We start from the raw sequence: 13393 nt of genomic DNA on the forward strand, positions 1-13393 counted from the left end.
CCACAACACAAACACAAACATAACGTATTTACACGTTCACACACACTCTATGTGAACCACAACGGCAATGGACCCGTCTGGGAAACAGTTCAACAACACTCTTCCACTTTTCCACCCGGTCCCTTGCTGTGCAGAAACCAGTGGGCCAGTACGTCCAGGGCCTCTACCAGTTAGCTGTAAATCCCCAGTGTCCCACATATGCACGCACATTCAAACTCACACATACACAAACACACTCACCCTCGCACACACAAATGCATGCCCACAGAGGGGCGTAAGGTTTTAACGGAGTGGCTAGATGCTGGCCGAATAATATGTTGGTGTGTGTGTGTGTGTGTGTGTGTGTGTGTGTGTGTGTGTGTGTGGTGTGTGTGTGTGTGTGTGTGTGTGTGTGTGTGTGTGGTGGTGTGTGTGTGTGTGGTGTGGTGTGTGTGTGTGTGTGTGTGTGTGTGTGTGTGCGGGGGTGTGGGGGTTGTTACATTTGGGTGTATCAGTGGTGTGGTTGGGTCGCTGACTGTAGAATCATGATGATGTCCGACAGTCAATCTGGCTTTGTCGTCATGACAGCCAGATGCCCCAGATTGTTCCATGAACAGTTGTTTTGGTCGGAACTTGGCCGCGAGACAGTTTTGTATTTCGCTCCTTGTTTAATCCTGATCACCGTGATTGGTTTTCTGTCTGTCTCGCTCTCTCTCTGTGAGGTGGTAAAGCTAGAGGCTCTTGTTGTTGTGCAGCAGGAACACATGTGTTCTTTCTAACCCACCAGCCAGCCTGTTCTCCCAGCATGAGATCATGACTCATGTACTCCACATACACTGCTTAACCACACTCACATTGAACCCACGTGGACCCTTCCTGGTCTCTCTGTTTCTCTACCTGTGGTGTGTGTGTGTCTCGCTCTCTGTCTCTGTCTCTCTCCCATACCCTCGGCTGATCACTGAAATGTAAACACTGGGGTATTGGGCTTCCTGAAAAAAGAAGAAAAGCAATACGAGAAACCCCAACACGTGACAGGTTATCTGATCACGTGCGCTAGCCGAGAAGCGGTGTGGTGGGCAGCGTGCCCTGGGGCCCTGGCTGCAGACAGCACCCCGCTACAGAAAGCCTGACTCACTGCACATTATGCACACAGCTCTTACTTGGAGCTCTGGCAGCAGCTCTGCTGAAATCTAAGACCGGGTCGATTTCCTAACGTTTATGGAACTATTTGAGAGAGAGAGAGAGAGAGAGAGAGGGAGGGAGGGGGAGGGTGTGTGGGAGGGTGAGTGGAAGTGGAGAGGACAGCTGAGACTTCAGGCAGTGAGTAAGCCCTTTTGTCGTAGTACCAGCCTGTTTGGCCACTATTATTGCTGATCTGCAATAATGACATTTCCATAGTTTGGACCTCCTTCAAGTTCAATTGGACTTGTACTCGGGTAGACTAAAGTCGATCTCATTGGCTTTGGCGTGGCTGGATACAATGGTCATGTTTGTCCTTATTGGTTGAGGTGTTCGGTGCTGTGCCGCCTGGCAATGTGCCTCTCCGAGCACTTCCCAGTCTAAGGTGTGGAATATCACCTGACGGCTGGATATTTACCGAGAGCTGCTTTGTTCGTTCCTAAGCACCGGGACTCAGCAGGCGGCCGGCCCGTATCACCCGATCAGCACCGCTCCCTCGCTGAGCATCACATGCACTGCGTCATCAACCGCGTGGAAACAGCCGTTTGATGCCAGGGTCGCTAAAATGTACGAGTCTCAACGGAAAAGCAATGCAAACCAGACTTGGTAGTCCCTTTAGGGGCAGGATAGGCTCGTGGGTGGGTGTTTGCGGACAAAAGGTTTTGGGTTTGCGTCCCGGAGGAAAACGCCTCTGAAATCCAACCTGCGCCTTAAGGGATGCATCTAAAATGGTGGCTCACTGTGTATTAAAGCGTCTGCTGAATGATAGATATAGGTTAATAGTCAAATGGAATGAACGGCGTCACTTTGAGAATGTAAATAAATGACGGTAACACTAGTGGGTCCTGATGTGTGCGTCTGGGCTTCAAGCGGTGTCCCCTTCCCCCTGCAGACTCGTGGAGGAGAGAAGCCAGCGTTGGCACGGGGCTGGACGAGCACCTGAAGAGGAGCAGCAGGGAGATCGCTCTGCCCATGGAAGCCTGCGTCATGATGCTGCTGGAGACGGGCATGAAGGAGGAGGTACGCACAGCACTGGGGGGCTCACCATTGGTCAGGAGTTAATTGATTAATTGATTCGCACTTTGGATTACGGTTTCCCAATTTTCAATTAAGTGTGTGTCTGTGTGTGTGTGTGTGTGTGTGTTCTCGTAGTATGTGATGGGTCATTTGTATGACATCTCAAATAAAAGGTAATTTGAAATTAGATAAAGGCCCAACCCAGGAGCTCGCTGTTTTAGCATGCTAAGCTACCCAGCAGGCCAGTGCTTCGGGTCCGTAGAATAGCCTAGACGAGAAGGACTTGGAAGACGTTATTTCTCCGGCCAGGGGAGCCGCGTCCACAGATAGGCTGTAAACAGAGGAAACGCCTCCTTTGGATTCTCTCTGCGCGCCAAACATCATACAGAGAGCCTGTCGGACGCTGCAGCAATTTATGAAGCCCCCCCCCCCCCTCGTTCTCCCCCATGCCAGAGACGATTTTAGCACACAATGGAATCCATGTGTCTCCTGTCTCTAAATCAGAAGTGTGTGCAACTGTGTGTGCATGCGTGTGTGTATGCACCACATTGATTGTCATGCCATTGAGTCCCCGGTGAGACCTGTATGTGTGTGCGTTTGTGTGTGAGGACTCCTTTTGTTTTGCTGTGACACTGACGTTGGTGTGTGCAGGGCTGGGGTGTTTGTTTGCCAGCCTGTGTGTGCCTTAAGGGTTTCATTCTGTGCGGAGTGAGAGAAGGAGAGTGTACACTGTGTTTTCCAGTTTAAAGCGTTTAACTGGGCTGAAAAGTGTTTGTTTGGGGAAGTGTGTGTGACCATATGGTAAACCAAATGTTGGTTTCCCCGAGAGAAGGTCCTTGTGTGTATAATGAATGTGTTTTTGTCGCTTTTATTGTACACTTTATTTACGACTGTGTGTGTACAGGGTTTGTTCAGAATAGCAGCCGGGGCTTCCAAACTGAAGAAGCTCAAAGCCGCCCTGGACTGTTCCACCTCACAGCTGCAGGAGTTCTACTGTGACCCCCACGCCGTAGCTGGTACGTCCCAAATCCCTACCGTCCCGACCCCTGTTGGGGTCAGGACACGGAAGGCCTTCTTATGGTGGCGGGGTGGAAGATTGAGTTGGTGGTGGGAGGCTCTCAGAATCATAAACTCAATGTTCTGTCCACTCTGACAACTGTGGGACGATCTATGGTAGCTCGGCTGGCTGGGTGTGTGAGTGGGAGGGGCTTTGGGAGTGCCGATGGTCAGATTCTTGTAAACAAAGACAGAGGTATGTGCTGGCCAGAATATATCAGTCATAGGATGTGATTTATTAAAGTTATTGGAATCACTTTCGATCAGCCTTGACTATAGTCTGATATGTCCTGGTGCTTTTAAGCTGAGAGCTAGTTGAAATGTAACACATGCCGACTTTAAATGAAAGCAATTGAACACACAAACACCAATGACCTGAAAGCAACCCTCTTTCAAGAGAGAACAATCCCTTTGAGCTACGCGGTCAGTCTGAAGAACAGCTTGATTTCTTCCACAGAGCAATGAGCAGATCAGAGAAAGTGCATTGTTTCCCCTTGGTTTAAACTCGTGTTTGTATTCATAGGAGCCTGAAGTCATACCTGAGGGAACTTCCAGACCCTTTGATGACTTTCCAGCTCTACGATGATTGGATACAGGCCTCCAGGTAACGTTCTGGGCTCAGCCGATTAAAAATTTGGGAATTGCCCACTAAATGTGGTCTAAAGGCCGTAGATGATCTTGTGTCACAGAAAGAAAAAATGTTGGTTTATAAAACGTCGATAACGACGTTTTAGGGCCACTCTAACAAAGGTCCTTCTCACCAGAAATATGAAATCCGATCATAATGTCTTTCCCCACTGTGCTGACTAACCAGGCGTGTGTGGTCATCCTAGTGTTTCAGATCCAGATAAGAGGCTGCAGGCCCTTTGGGTCGTATGTGACCAACTACCAAAGAACAACAAAGCTAACCTGCGGTGAGGCCTCGTTCTACTGCTCACTCTTTAGTGCTTTTAAGTTACAGTGCTTCATGACATTTTCTGTTGGACGCCGCCATGTTGAAGAGTATGTTATACTGAACGTCTGATGATAAAACATTTTGACTACTGTAATAATCCTTTGAGAAAAAGTGTAGAAAGGTTGGAGCTCATGCGGCGTCTGCTTCTCGGCTCTGCAGGTATCTGGTCAAGTTCCTGGCCAAGCTGGCCGAGGACAGCGAGCAGAACAAGATGACGCCCAGCAACATCGCCATCGTCCTGGGTCCCAACCTACTCTGGGCCAAGACCGAGGGGTGAGGGGGGGGGGGGGGACAACGCACAAAGTAACTTGATTAATCCCTGAAGGGAAATTCTGTTGTTTCAGCAGCAAAAATAAATGGTTACGTAAAGTACAAATATAATGTATACAGATTTCTGCAATCCGTAGGAGTCATGAATGGAGCAGGGTAGCTTGGGTGTCGCTGCTAAGCCGAAAGGTCCTGTGCTCGATCTCTAGTGTCCAAGGCATAACGTGTATGTGTGTGCGTAGTGTGTGTGTGTCCCCCCTCCCAGGAGCCTGGCGGAGATGGCTGCAGCCACCTCTGTGCACGTGGTCACCATCATAGAACCCATCATCCAGCCCACTGGTTCTTCCCCGAGGGTATGTCCTTTCTGGTTGTACTGGCACCAACCTCTTGGTCCTGTCGAATGCATTCAGAGCAATCGCCACACGCATATACTCAGCTAAAGTTAATAATCTATAGTTGGTCAGATTGGAAATATATGAACAATATAACTATGCAAAGATTTTTCACTCTGTCTTTCTCCAGTAGATATTGTATTGAAGAATGTCATCATGATAACAGTTAAATTCCAAGTATTGTTCCACCACTATTCATACCTTTAATCCAAATGAAAAGAAAACACCGACGATACAGTCCTGATCCAGTTTATGGCCACTAATGTCTAGTTTAGTCATTAATGATTTCATTATTAGGGTATCGGGTTTTTCGGGTAAAATGTCAGGATTCAAGATTTATTCTGAGAAGGATGTTTGTGACAGAACATAGCTCGCAAAGTCTTATGCTACAAAAGAAATTGAAAAACTCCCCATTCACCTCTTTATAATCAGACATGAGGGCATCAGACTGATGGCGGACGCGGGGAGATTGCAACACAATGCGGCCAAGGGCATCACAACCCTCCACTAATACATGACCAAAGCCAGCTGGCGCACGGCCACCTCCCCATCAGCCAGTGACCTTCGTCCCTTCCCTCCTCCCCCCTCTCCCTCCCCAGACGTTGAGTTCAACGTGTCGGGCATGTTCGCCATGCCTGCGCCCGCCTCGGGCTCCAGCAACCACCTGGACTACGACTGCAGCACGGTGGAGCGGAAGAGGCCGGCAGCATGGTGTGTCCCGAGCCCAGCGACGCCTCGCGCAAGGAGAGGTACGGCCAAGGCCCAGACCGCCAGACCCCCCCCCCACCCCAGACCCGTACCTTGACCCCATCCCCTCGGTGCTGACGTCTGGTCCTCTTCAGCCCCCAGAGGCTCCTGTACTGCAGCCATGTTCACCAGCCAATGTTTGATTCATTCAGTCACTTCTTCTAAATGTGTGATTTGCTTTGGGGGCTGCCTTGTTGAAGGGTGTCATTCCAAAATAAGATGCTTCTTAGTCAAACAATGATCTGCAAACCTTGTTTTGGGGTATAAAATAATCTGTTTTGAAATATTATTGTCCATTTTAATTAACTATCTAACTGATAGACCCCTTGATTTTTTTTTTACTGCTTTTCTTTTTTGGAGTGATACCTTTTATACATATGTAATAATACATAATCAAACGTGATCAATCTAATGACTAGTCAGCTTTGGGCATGTGAGGATTCTGGGATTCTCGGTCGATTCTGTTTCTGCTCATTAATTCTAACAGGTTCTTAATTCTTCTGTTCAATTCCGTAACCCTCCTGTGTGCTTATGGGTGATTCTGTGGTGTCTTTCCTCCACTCGCCTCCCCCCCCCCCCCCCCACTCCCCTCCCTCCCTCCCTCCCTCCCTCCCGTAGCTCCGCTAACAAGCACTCGGACAACCACACCCTCCGTAGAGGCAGCAACACGTTAGGTAGAAAGCAGCATGCTTCGCCCGCCTTCCAGCCCCCCTTGCCCCCCGTGGAGGCCCCCGGGCTGGGTCAGGGCGGGGGCGGTGGCGGGCAGGTCCCCCACCCCACGCCCGAGCCCCAGCCCCCGGCCCCGGCGGGGGGGCTGGGGGCCGCGGAGCACTGCCTGCCCAGCTTGGCGGCGAGCATGGCGGCTCTGGCGACCGCTCAGCAGATGCTCGCCCAGAGCACAGAGGACATCAGGTAAGGTCGACCTCTGACCCCGGCCTTGCTGGTCAATTGACATCAAGGGCCCTGCATGCAAGGAGAGTAAAGGCCTGATCACGCGTCTGCTTCTGCACGGTGTGCACAGATCCACGTCGCTCCCTTTTTGGTTCTCGCCTCTTTGCTAACTGAGGAGCTAAGCGTGCCCAGAGACGCGCAGACCTCCCGGAGCTGAGCGTCACGTTACAGGTCTTTGATGAGGTTTGCAGCCAAGTCATTGCTGATTGGACTAGTAAGGAACAGTCGTAGTGCTTTGTATCAGTTTCGATAGCCGGGAACAAGATTGAAATTCTTGTGCAAGATGAATCACTCCTGACCCTTAATGTCCAATATCTGTGTACCTCGTATGTCCCTTTAGATATGCATCTCTTAGATGAATTCGTATTATAGGCAGTTAATCCTAATTGGCTATGTTGTTAATGTCAGCAGACTTCTTTGGTGCCCGATCCACTCAGCCTCCTGACTTTAAGCAACACATTTGCCTATCGTTTTGGTTTGGTTTGGTTCACAAGTCCTGATCCAGCTCTTTGACCCGTCGCGACCCGACCCACTGAAACGCCGCCACACAATGCACGCTGTCATCGGCCTCGCATTCCCCACACACAGGGGCCCGCCCCCCCCCTCCCAGGGCCCCCGTGCCTCTTCCCTAAAACAGTAACGTCTACAGGGAGCCGCTCACACCAAGCGGGCCCCTTCGGAGACATTGGTGGCCTTCATGCCAGCCCTGAAGGGTGTCTTTGAGTCGGCCGCTGAAAGGACGGCATTCATAACTCCGGACAGATGATTGGATTCAGCATTCTTATTGATCCTACAGAAGTCGTATCAGCGAGAGGAACTGGAGGAGACCGGTCTGACACGTCGACCGGCCCGCTGGGTCACTAGATAAGGATCCGTTTCTAAGCGTGCGTGCGCTGGGCTCTCTGCGTTTGACCCCAGTGGCCCTTGCATGCTGAGCCGAGGCCTCTATCTGAGTCATCAAGCAGCACCTCAGCTCCCCGCAGATCGAGCTCTAAGTTCTGTCCTTTCTTCCTGTCACCCCAGCAACCCCAAGCCTCGAGAGCCCGCCCTGCACCAGAGGAATGGCTCCTGGGGCGGGGGCCAGCTGGGGACCCCCGGGGCCGGATCTACGGCCCCCGGTAAACATCTGATGCACAGAGGTGAGCCCACGCCGTTTTGGCAGTGTAGGAGCATGGCAATGCGGTTGGTAATAATGGTTTTGGTGTGTTTTGTATATAATCGTGGAATTGTTATGTTGTCATTGGTTACATTGTGATGGCCACCACGTCTCTCATGTGTACCATGGCAAAACACTGATCAGTGTATATATGCTTCCTAAGGATTTGACAGTGCTACATCTCTGTTGAGTCATCCCTAAGTGGTGGAGTATGACCATGAAAACCCCCATGATGCACTCTGATGTAAGAGCCCTGTATGGTCACGAGTGATTGTTCTTACCATGAGGTTTCACCTCCACTCTTTCAGCCAAGAAGCCGGCCCCGGCCCCGCCCAAGCCCTCAAACCCTCCACCCAGCCACCCTCTGAGCACCTCCACCAACCACCAGTCCTCGGCCTCCTCCTCTCTCCTCCTCCCTCCTCCTCCTCCTCCGGCTCCTCCCAGTCCCTGAGCCCCACCACGCGGCCCATCTCCAGCCACTCCCCCACCTCGCCCACCGCCCCTCCCCGGGGCCGTGCGCCACCCCGCGCCGCCCCTCCAGCAACCAGCCCCCCATCCAGGCGCCCAACCACCCGCCCCCCAGCCCCCCACCCAGACCAGCCCCTCCAGCCAGCCCCGGTCGCTGGGCCAGCCCCCGGCGAGCGCGGAGCCCCCGGGGGGACGGGGGACGCCTCCCCCCCAGACACCCCCCCCGCCGGACACACCCCTCCTTACTCGCCCGCCGCCCCCGCCCAGGACAGCCCCGGGCCGGTCGCTCCCTCCGCCCCCCCCCCTTCCAGTCGGGCTCGCTGCCCCGGCCCCGCCCGGTCCCCCGTCCCCGGAACAGACCCAGCATCCCGCCGCCGCCGCAGCCTCCCGTCGCCGCGGGAGACGCCAACGGGATCTGCGCCGCCTCGTACAAGATCTTGGGTGAGCACACGCCGTCTCCTGTCGCCTGTATTGAACCGGTTCCATCGAACATGATGTAGTGGGAAACGTTCCGTGGGGCTGTGGCCCGCTGTAGCAGGACGTGGTTTCAACTGGCCTGTACTGGAGAGCTCTGTGTGACTGCCCTCTCTAACGGTGTCGTATTGCCATCCTCCACCTCCGCAGGTTGAAGAGCGTCTAGGACCAGGTTTGTGGTTAACTGAATTGACATTCACAGCTCCTGCAGTTTATTTTCGTTTGCCTCTTCTCGTTTTGCCTGCTGTCCACTGGGATTTCACCGTCACCGATCATTCGATTTTATCTAACCTTCATTACTCATCGTTATATTTTCAATGGTTTTTTTGGAAGGGTTTGCAACCGACGTTAGAAACAAGTCAAAGGTATTAGACGTAAGCTGCAGGTCTCCATTAAACTGTGATTTGTAATCGACTGAAATTGGATTTACAAGCCGGCCTTGCATTGAGCTCTTGGTGAGCACTTAACCCAGCGACCCACAGACCACATCCCATTGGTCAACACAGGAGCTGAACTTTCATTCTTAAAGGCTTGTACTTGAAGTTCAGCTAATACCTTAAGGAACAATGTACAGTTTCGTCTGTTTCAAATCCTTCTTATCGATATAAGTTCAATGTTTGATTATCTTGGTTTATTAAGTAATAGGGTTTACTTGTTGTCCATATATGGTTGTACATCATCCGACATATTCTCGCAAGGAACTGGATATTCATGTGTCCGACTCCAGCACTACACATCAGCCCTCCGTGCGCGTCACATGCACGTGCCCTGATGTCCCCTGTCATGGTTGTTTATTAACACCAGGGTTCACTGAGTTGCATACTGCATGTGTACCCATGGAAACATGCAAAGCATGAAGATGCATGTTTTTGTAAGCTCTTCTGTGCTATTCGTCATGGGAAAGTATTCAAGATTGAACCCTGTGTTTATTTCCCAATTACTAATGAGAGGAATTTGGTGCATTTAGTCAGCTGAATTTGCCCTGGGTCGCAGAATGTTTCATAGTTCATTTACCCCAAGGGAGTTTTGTAAACTGTTGCAACCCAGAGCCATTCTTGAACATTCTACTAAAACATTTTTTCCGAGCCTCTGGCTAGCAGCGAACAGCTGTTACATCACTCATTCTGCCCTCTTCTGCTGTCCTTTACGTGTTGCCCTCAGCTTTAGCTCAACACTGCCACCTGCTGGACATAAAGCGCACAACGCCTAAAACATACTGCAGATAGACCCTATGAAGGCTTTTATAACCGAATGGCAAAACGACATTGCTGCTTAAATGTTTCCAAGCTTCGAAATGGTTTTGTAGTGTCAATGCAAGCATGAACACAAGCATGAGCATGTCCCGTGTGAAACATAAATGCATGTGAAACATACCAGGTAACAACACAACCGCTCGGGAGAGAGCCTTACATCTATTCATGTACATGTGTATGGTGACATGTATCAAATAGAAACCCAGGCACCACATTCAGAATGTCTATCAGTACAATGCCCAATAACTTGTTCATTTAGTCCATGTTTGTGTGCGTGATGTTGTGGTTAGCAGGAGATCAACAAATGTGTGTGTATGTGTGTGTGTGTGTCTCCACAGACCCGGCCATGTCTTTCAAAGGCCTAACCCGAGCCCTGGTCCCTGTGCTCGATGCGGACCAGCAGCCAGACCCTCCCCCACCACCACCACCTCCTCCACCCTCCCCCCCTTCACGCTCAAAGACCTTGACCTGGAAACCGAGACCACCGTCCTATGAGGAGAGAGAGAGCGAGGAGGAGGGGGGACGGAGAGAGGGGGGGATTAGTAAACTCCGCCCACCCCAGCCCCATCCCCACCATCACCTCTGGGATTCCACTCTCTGTCCCTTCCCTACTGCAGTGCCCACCCGCTGCTGTACGCTACCCACCCACAGACGCCGTGCACTGTCTCACACACACACACACACACACACACACACACACACACACACACACACACACACACACACACACACACACACACACACACACACACACACACACACACACACACACACACACACACACATATTACACGTTTCTAGAAGCTTCAGCTTGAGACTGTGGATGCATAATGAACCAGATCCCTGACAGTATATCAATAGTGAACGCATACAGAGCCCATCAGGGTGGGTGAGGTGGGTGAGGCCCTCTGCTCATGTTACAGTAGCAGGCCACCCACCAACACAGCGCTGAGGAGCTTCCATCACTTCCATTCCACTGCGGCGAGGGCTGGTGGTGGAGGAAGGTCTTTAGCGAGGTGGTCCTTGTACAGTTGAGAGGTCTCGGTGTGTGAGCCGCGGGGCTGTTTGTGGCACAAGTCAGTTGCCACACAGGGTGGAGAGGAACGAGGAAACACTGGTTGTGTTTCCACGGGTGATTTGTTTTTTTGCAGAGGAAACTGAGCGAACCAAAAGTGTTGCCGAGGCTGTAGCTGGTGACTGCGGGATCCGGTCGTCCGAACCGCTCGGTTGACATTTTTACCTGTTTGGTTTCCGTCTCAAAACCCTTCCTCCCTTGGCCGTCTCGCTGGGTTGTATTTATTGAAGTAAGAGAAAACACACATTCCCTGTGTCTTGATGGCCTTTCAAGTTTGCAGTCTCCTTGAAACACAAATCATGCCTTAACCGGTTTCTACCAGAAACCTTTTTTTTAACAATGATCTTGTCCCTATATTATTTACAATATGGCTGGGAAGGAACACCGATGCGTTCAGTTTTTTCCTAAAAAGGAAACTCACTTTGCAGTTAAGGTTCTCGTGGGGGTGTCGGGCCGGGCCGGGACTAACCAGTTAAGGTTGTTTAGTAAGAGATGAACGGGTGTGATGAGGGTTGCACTGACAAGCAGATGTTTGGCAGAGCCATATGGCTTGAACAGTGTTGTAGCATCTCTTCCCACCCTACAGCCCACATGTATTCTGCCTTTCCAATCTCTTCCATGTATCTGGTTTTGCCCGGGGCATTACAGGCAAAAAATAAATAAAAGCCCGGAGTGAATGTAAAAGGAAAAGGTAGGAGCAAAGGATTTCTCTGCGTGCTTATAAACGCTTCAATTAATCACTTGACTGGATATTGCACTCTAGTGTAGCACGAGGTCTCTAGCGGGCTTGCCCGTGTCTTTCCCGCTGAGCTGGGTTTATCAAAACGAAATGTCATGATGAATAAACTCGGTAGTGAGGTGGTGTTAGATTTTCATTTCGTCTGCAAGGTCAGAAATAAAAACGACCGTGTTATTTGTCCGTATTTGTATGTGTTTGCTCCGCTTGGGACTAGTTTTATTTTGTTTCCTTGAATATGTTTGAAAGGGTTGGTTGGTCTCACCGAACCAACACGGTACCAAGAGGCGAGTTTGAAACGCTTTTTCGGTAGACAATCACGCTCTGTTAATGTCCGACGTCCACCCCTGCTCTCTCCTAGTGTACCTCATCGCCTTATCCCGCTACAGTCGACAGTCCTTGTGTCCCCCGAGACGAACAAATGCCATTCAACTAGACATGATAATGCTGCAATTTTTTTTCTTAAGCTCTAGTTTTGTTGTATATGCTAGCCAAGTGAGCTTAAAATGTTGAATAAACGATGTGATATGAATGGTTGGTTATAGTTCATTTCCAAAGAAAATAAAGTATATAAGTAACTAACTGCTCCTCGTGTGACGTTACTTATCCCTATATATCAAATTTGGGTTCCTCTGATGGTGGATAATGCATTTTTTTCATTCAGAAAATAAACTATAAAGTTAAAATGAGGAAATGTTGCTAGATTATATGTAGAACTGGCCATCCAAATGAATATCTGGATATTTAAAAAAAAAAAGAAATATTACGTTTATTTTTATTAAATTAAATACTGTTTGTCTTCCACGAGGAAAAACAAACCCGCTGGAGTCTTTCAAAAAATGTACACATGCTTTCAGGGTTTCTTCATTGAGGTACTAAGTAGACCACAGGTGTGTGCATAAACGCGTAATCAGCAGATGACCTGATCACTATATCATCCAATCAGGTTATGCAGGTAATAGCATGCGTTTAACAGGTAATCTCATCCAAACCAATGTAGTACATGTTGTGTACTTTGATTGACCTTGTGTTGCCTTCGTACGTGTGTGTTTGTGTATGTGCCTGACAGGTGTACCACTGCTGAAATTGACGGACCTGGAAACCGGGAACAGGGTTGCTTGCTATGGGCCAGAAAAATACCTTGATACTTGCCTTTGTCAAACATTTATGGAAGCTTTTTTTTTTCTTCTTTACAGATCAAATTTTTTGCCTGGGGTGAAAATAAAAATCAATGATACAAAGTCTTCTGTCTTTGGTTTATTTGACTTAGCTAATATAATTGAGTGTACGAAATAATATGTGGCCTCAGATTTAGCGGTGCTGATCCTCATCCCAGCCGCACTCGGCCGCCAGCCGATCCAGTGAGTGCTGAAGGTCACAGGCCGATGATCCAATGAGGACCACATCATCTGCAAAAAGCAGTGACGAGATCCTCGGACCACCGAACTGCAAATGTGTCTTGTTTTAAATAAATGTAATAAACACAGGGAGAAACGTCGTACACACACACACACACACACACACACACACACACACACACACACACACACACACACACACACACACACACACACACACCACACACACACACACACACACAACACACACACACACAGAAACATAAACACGATAAATAATTAATCCCGGGTTTGGATTGACCTGGGCACTGTTACATTTCTTTGGGGTAA

General features: G+C 49.9%; 1 pseudogene; it reads left to right on the forward strand.

The window, feature by feature from the left end:
- Positions 1 to 67: 67 nt before the first annotated feature.
- On the forward strand, positions 68 to 12141 carry LOC130371834 (rho GTPase-activating protein 17-like; annotated as a pseudogene).
- The last annotated feature ends 1252 nt before the right edge of the window (positions 12142 to 13393 follow it).

Source organism: Gadus chalcogrammus, chromosome 18 (assembly GCF_026213295.1).
Source record: "Gadus chalcogrammus isolate NIFS_2021 chromosome 18, NIFS_Gcha_1.0, whole genome shotgun sequence".
Classification (NCBI taxonomy): domain Eukaryota; kingdom Metazoa; phylum Chordata; class Actinopteri; order Gadiformes; family Gadidae; genus Gadus; species Gadus chalcogrammus.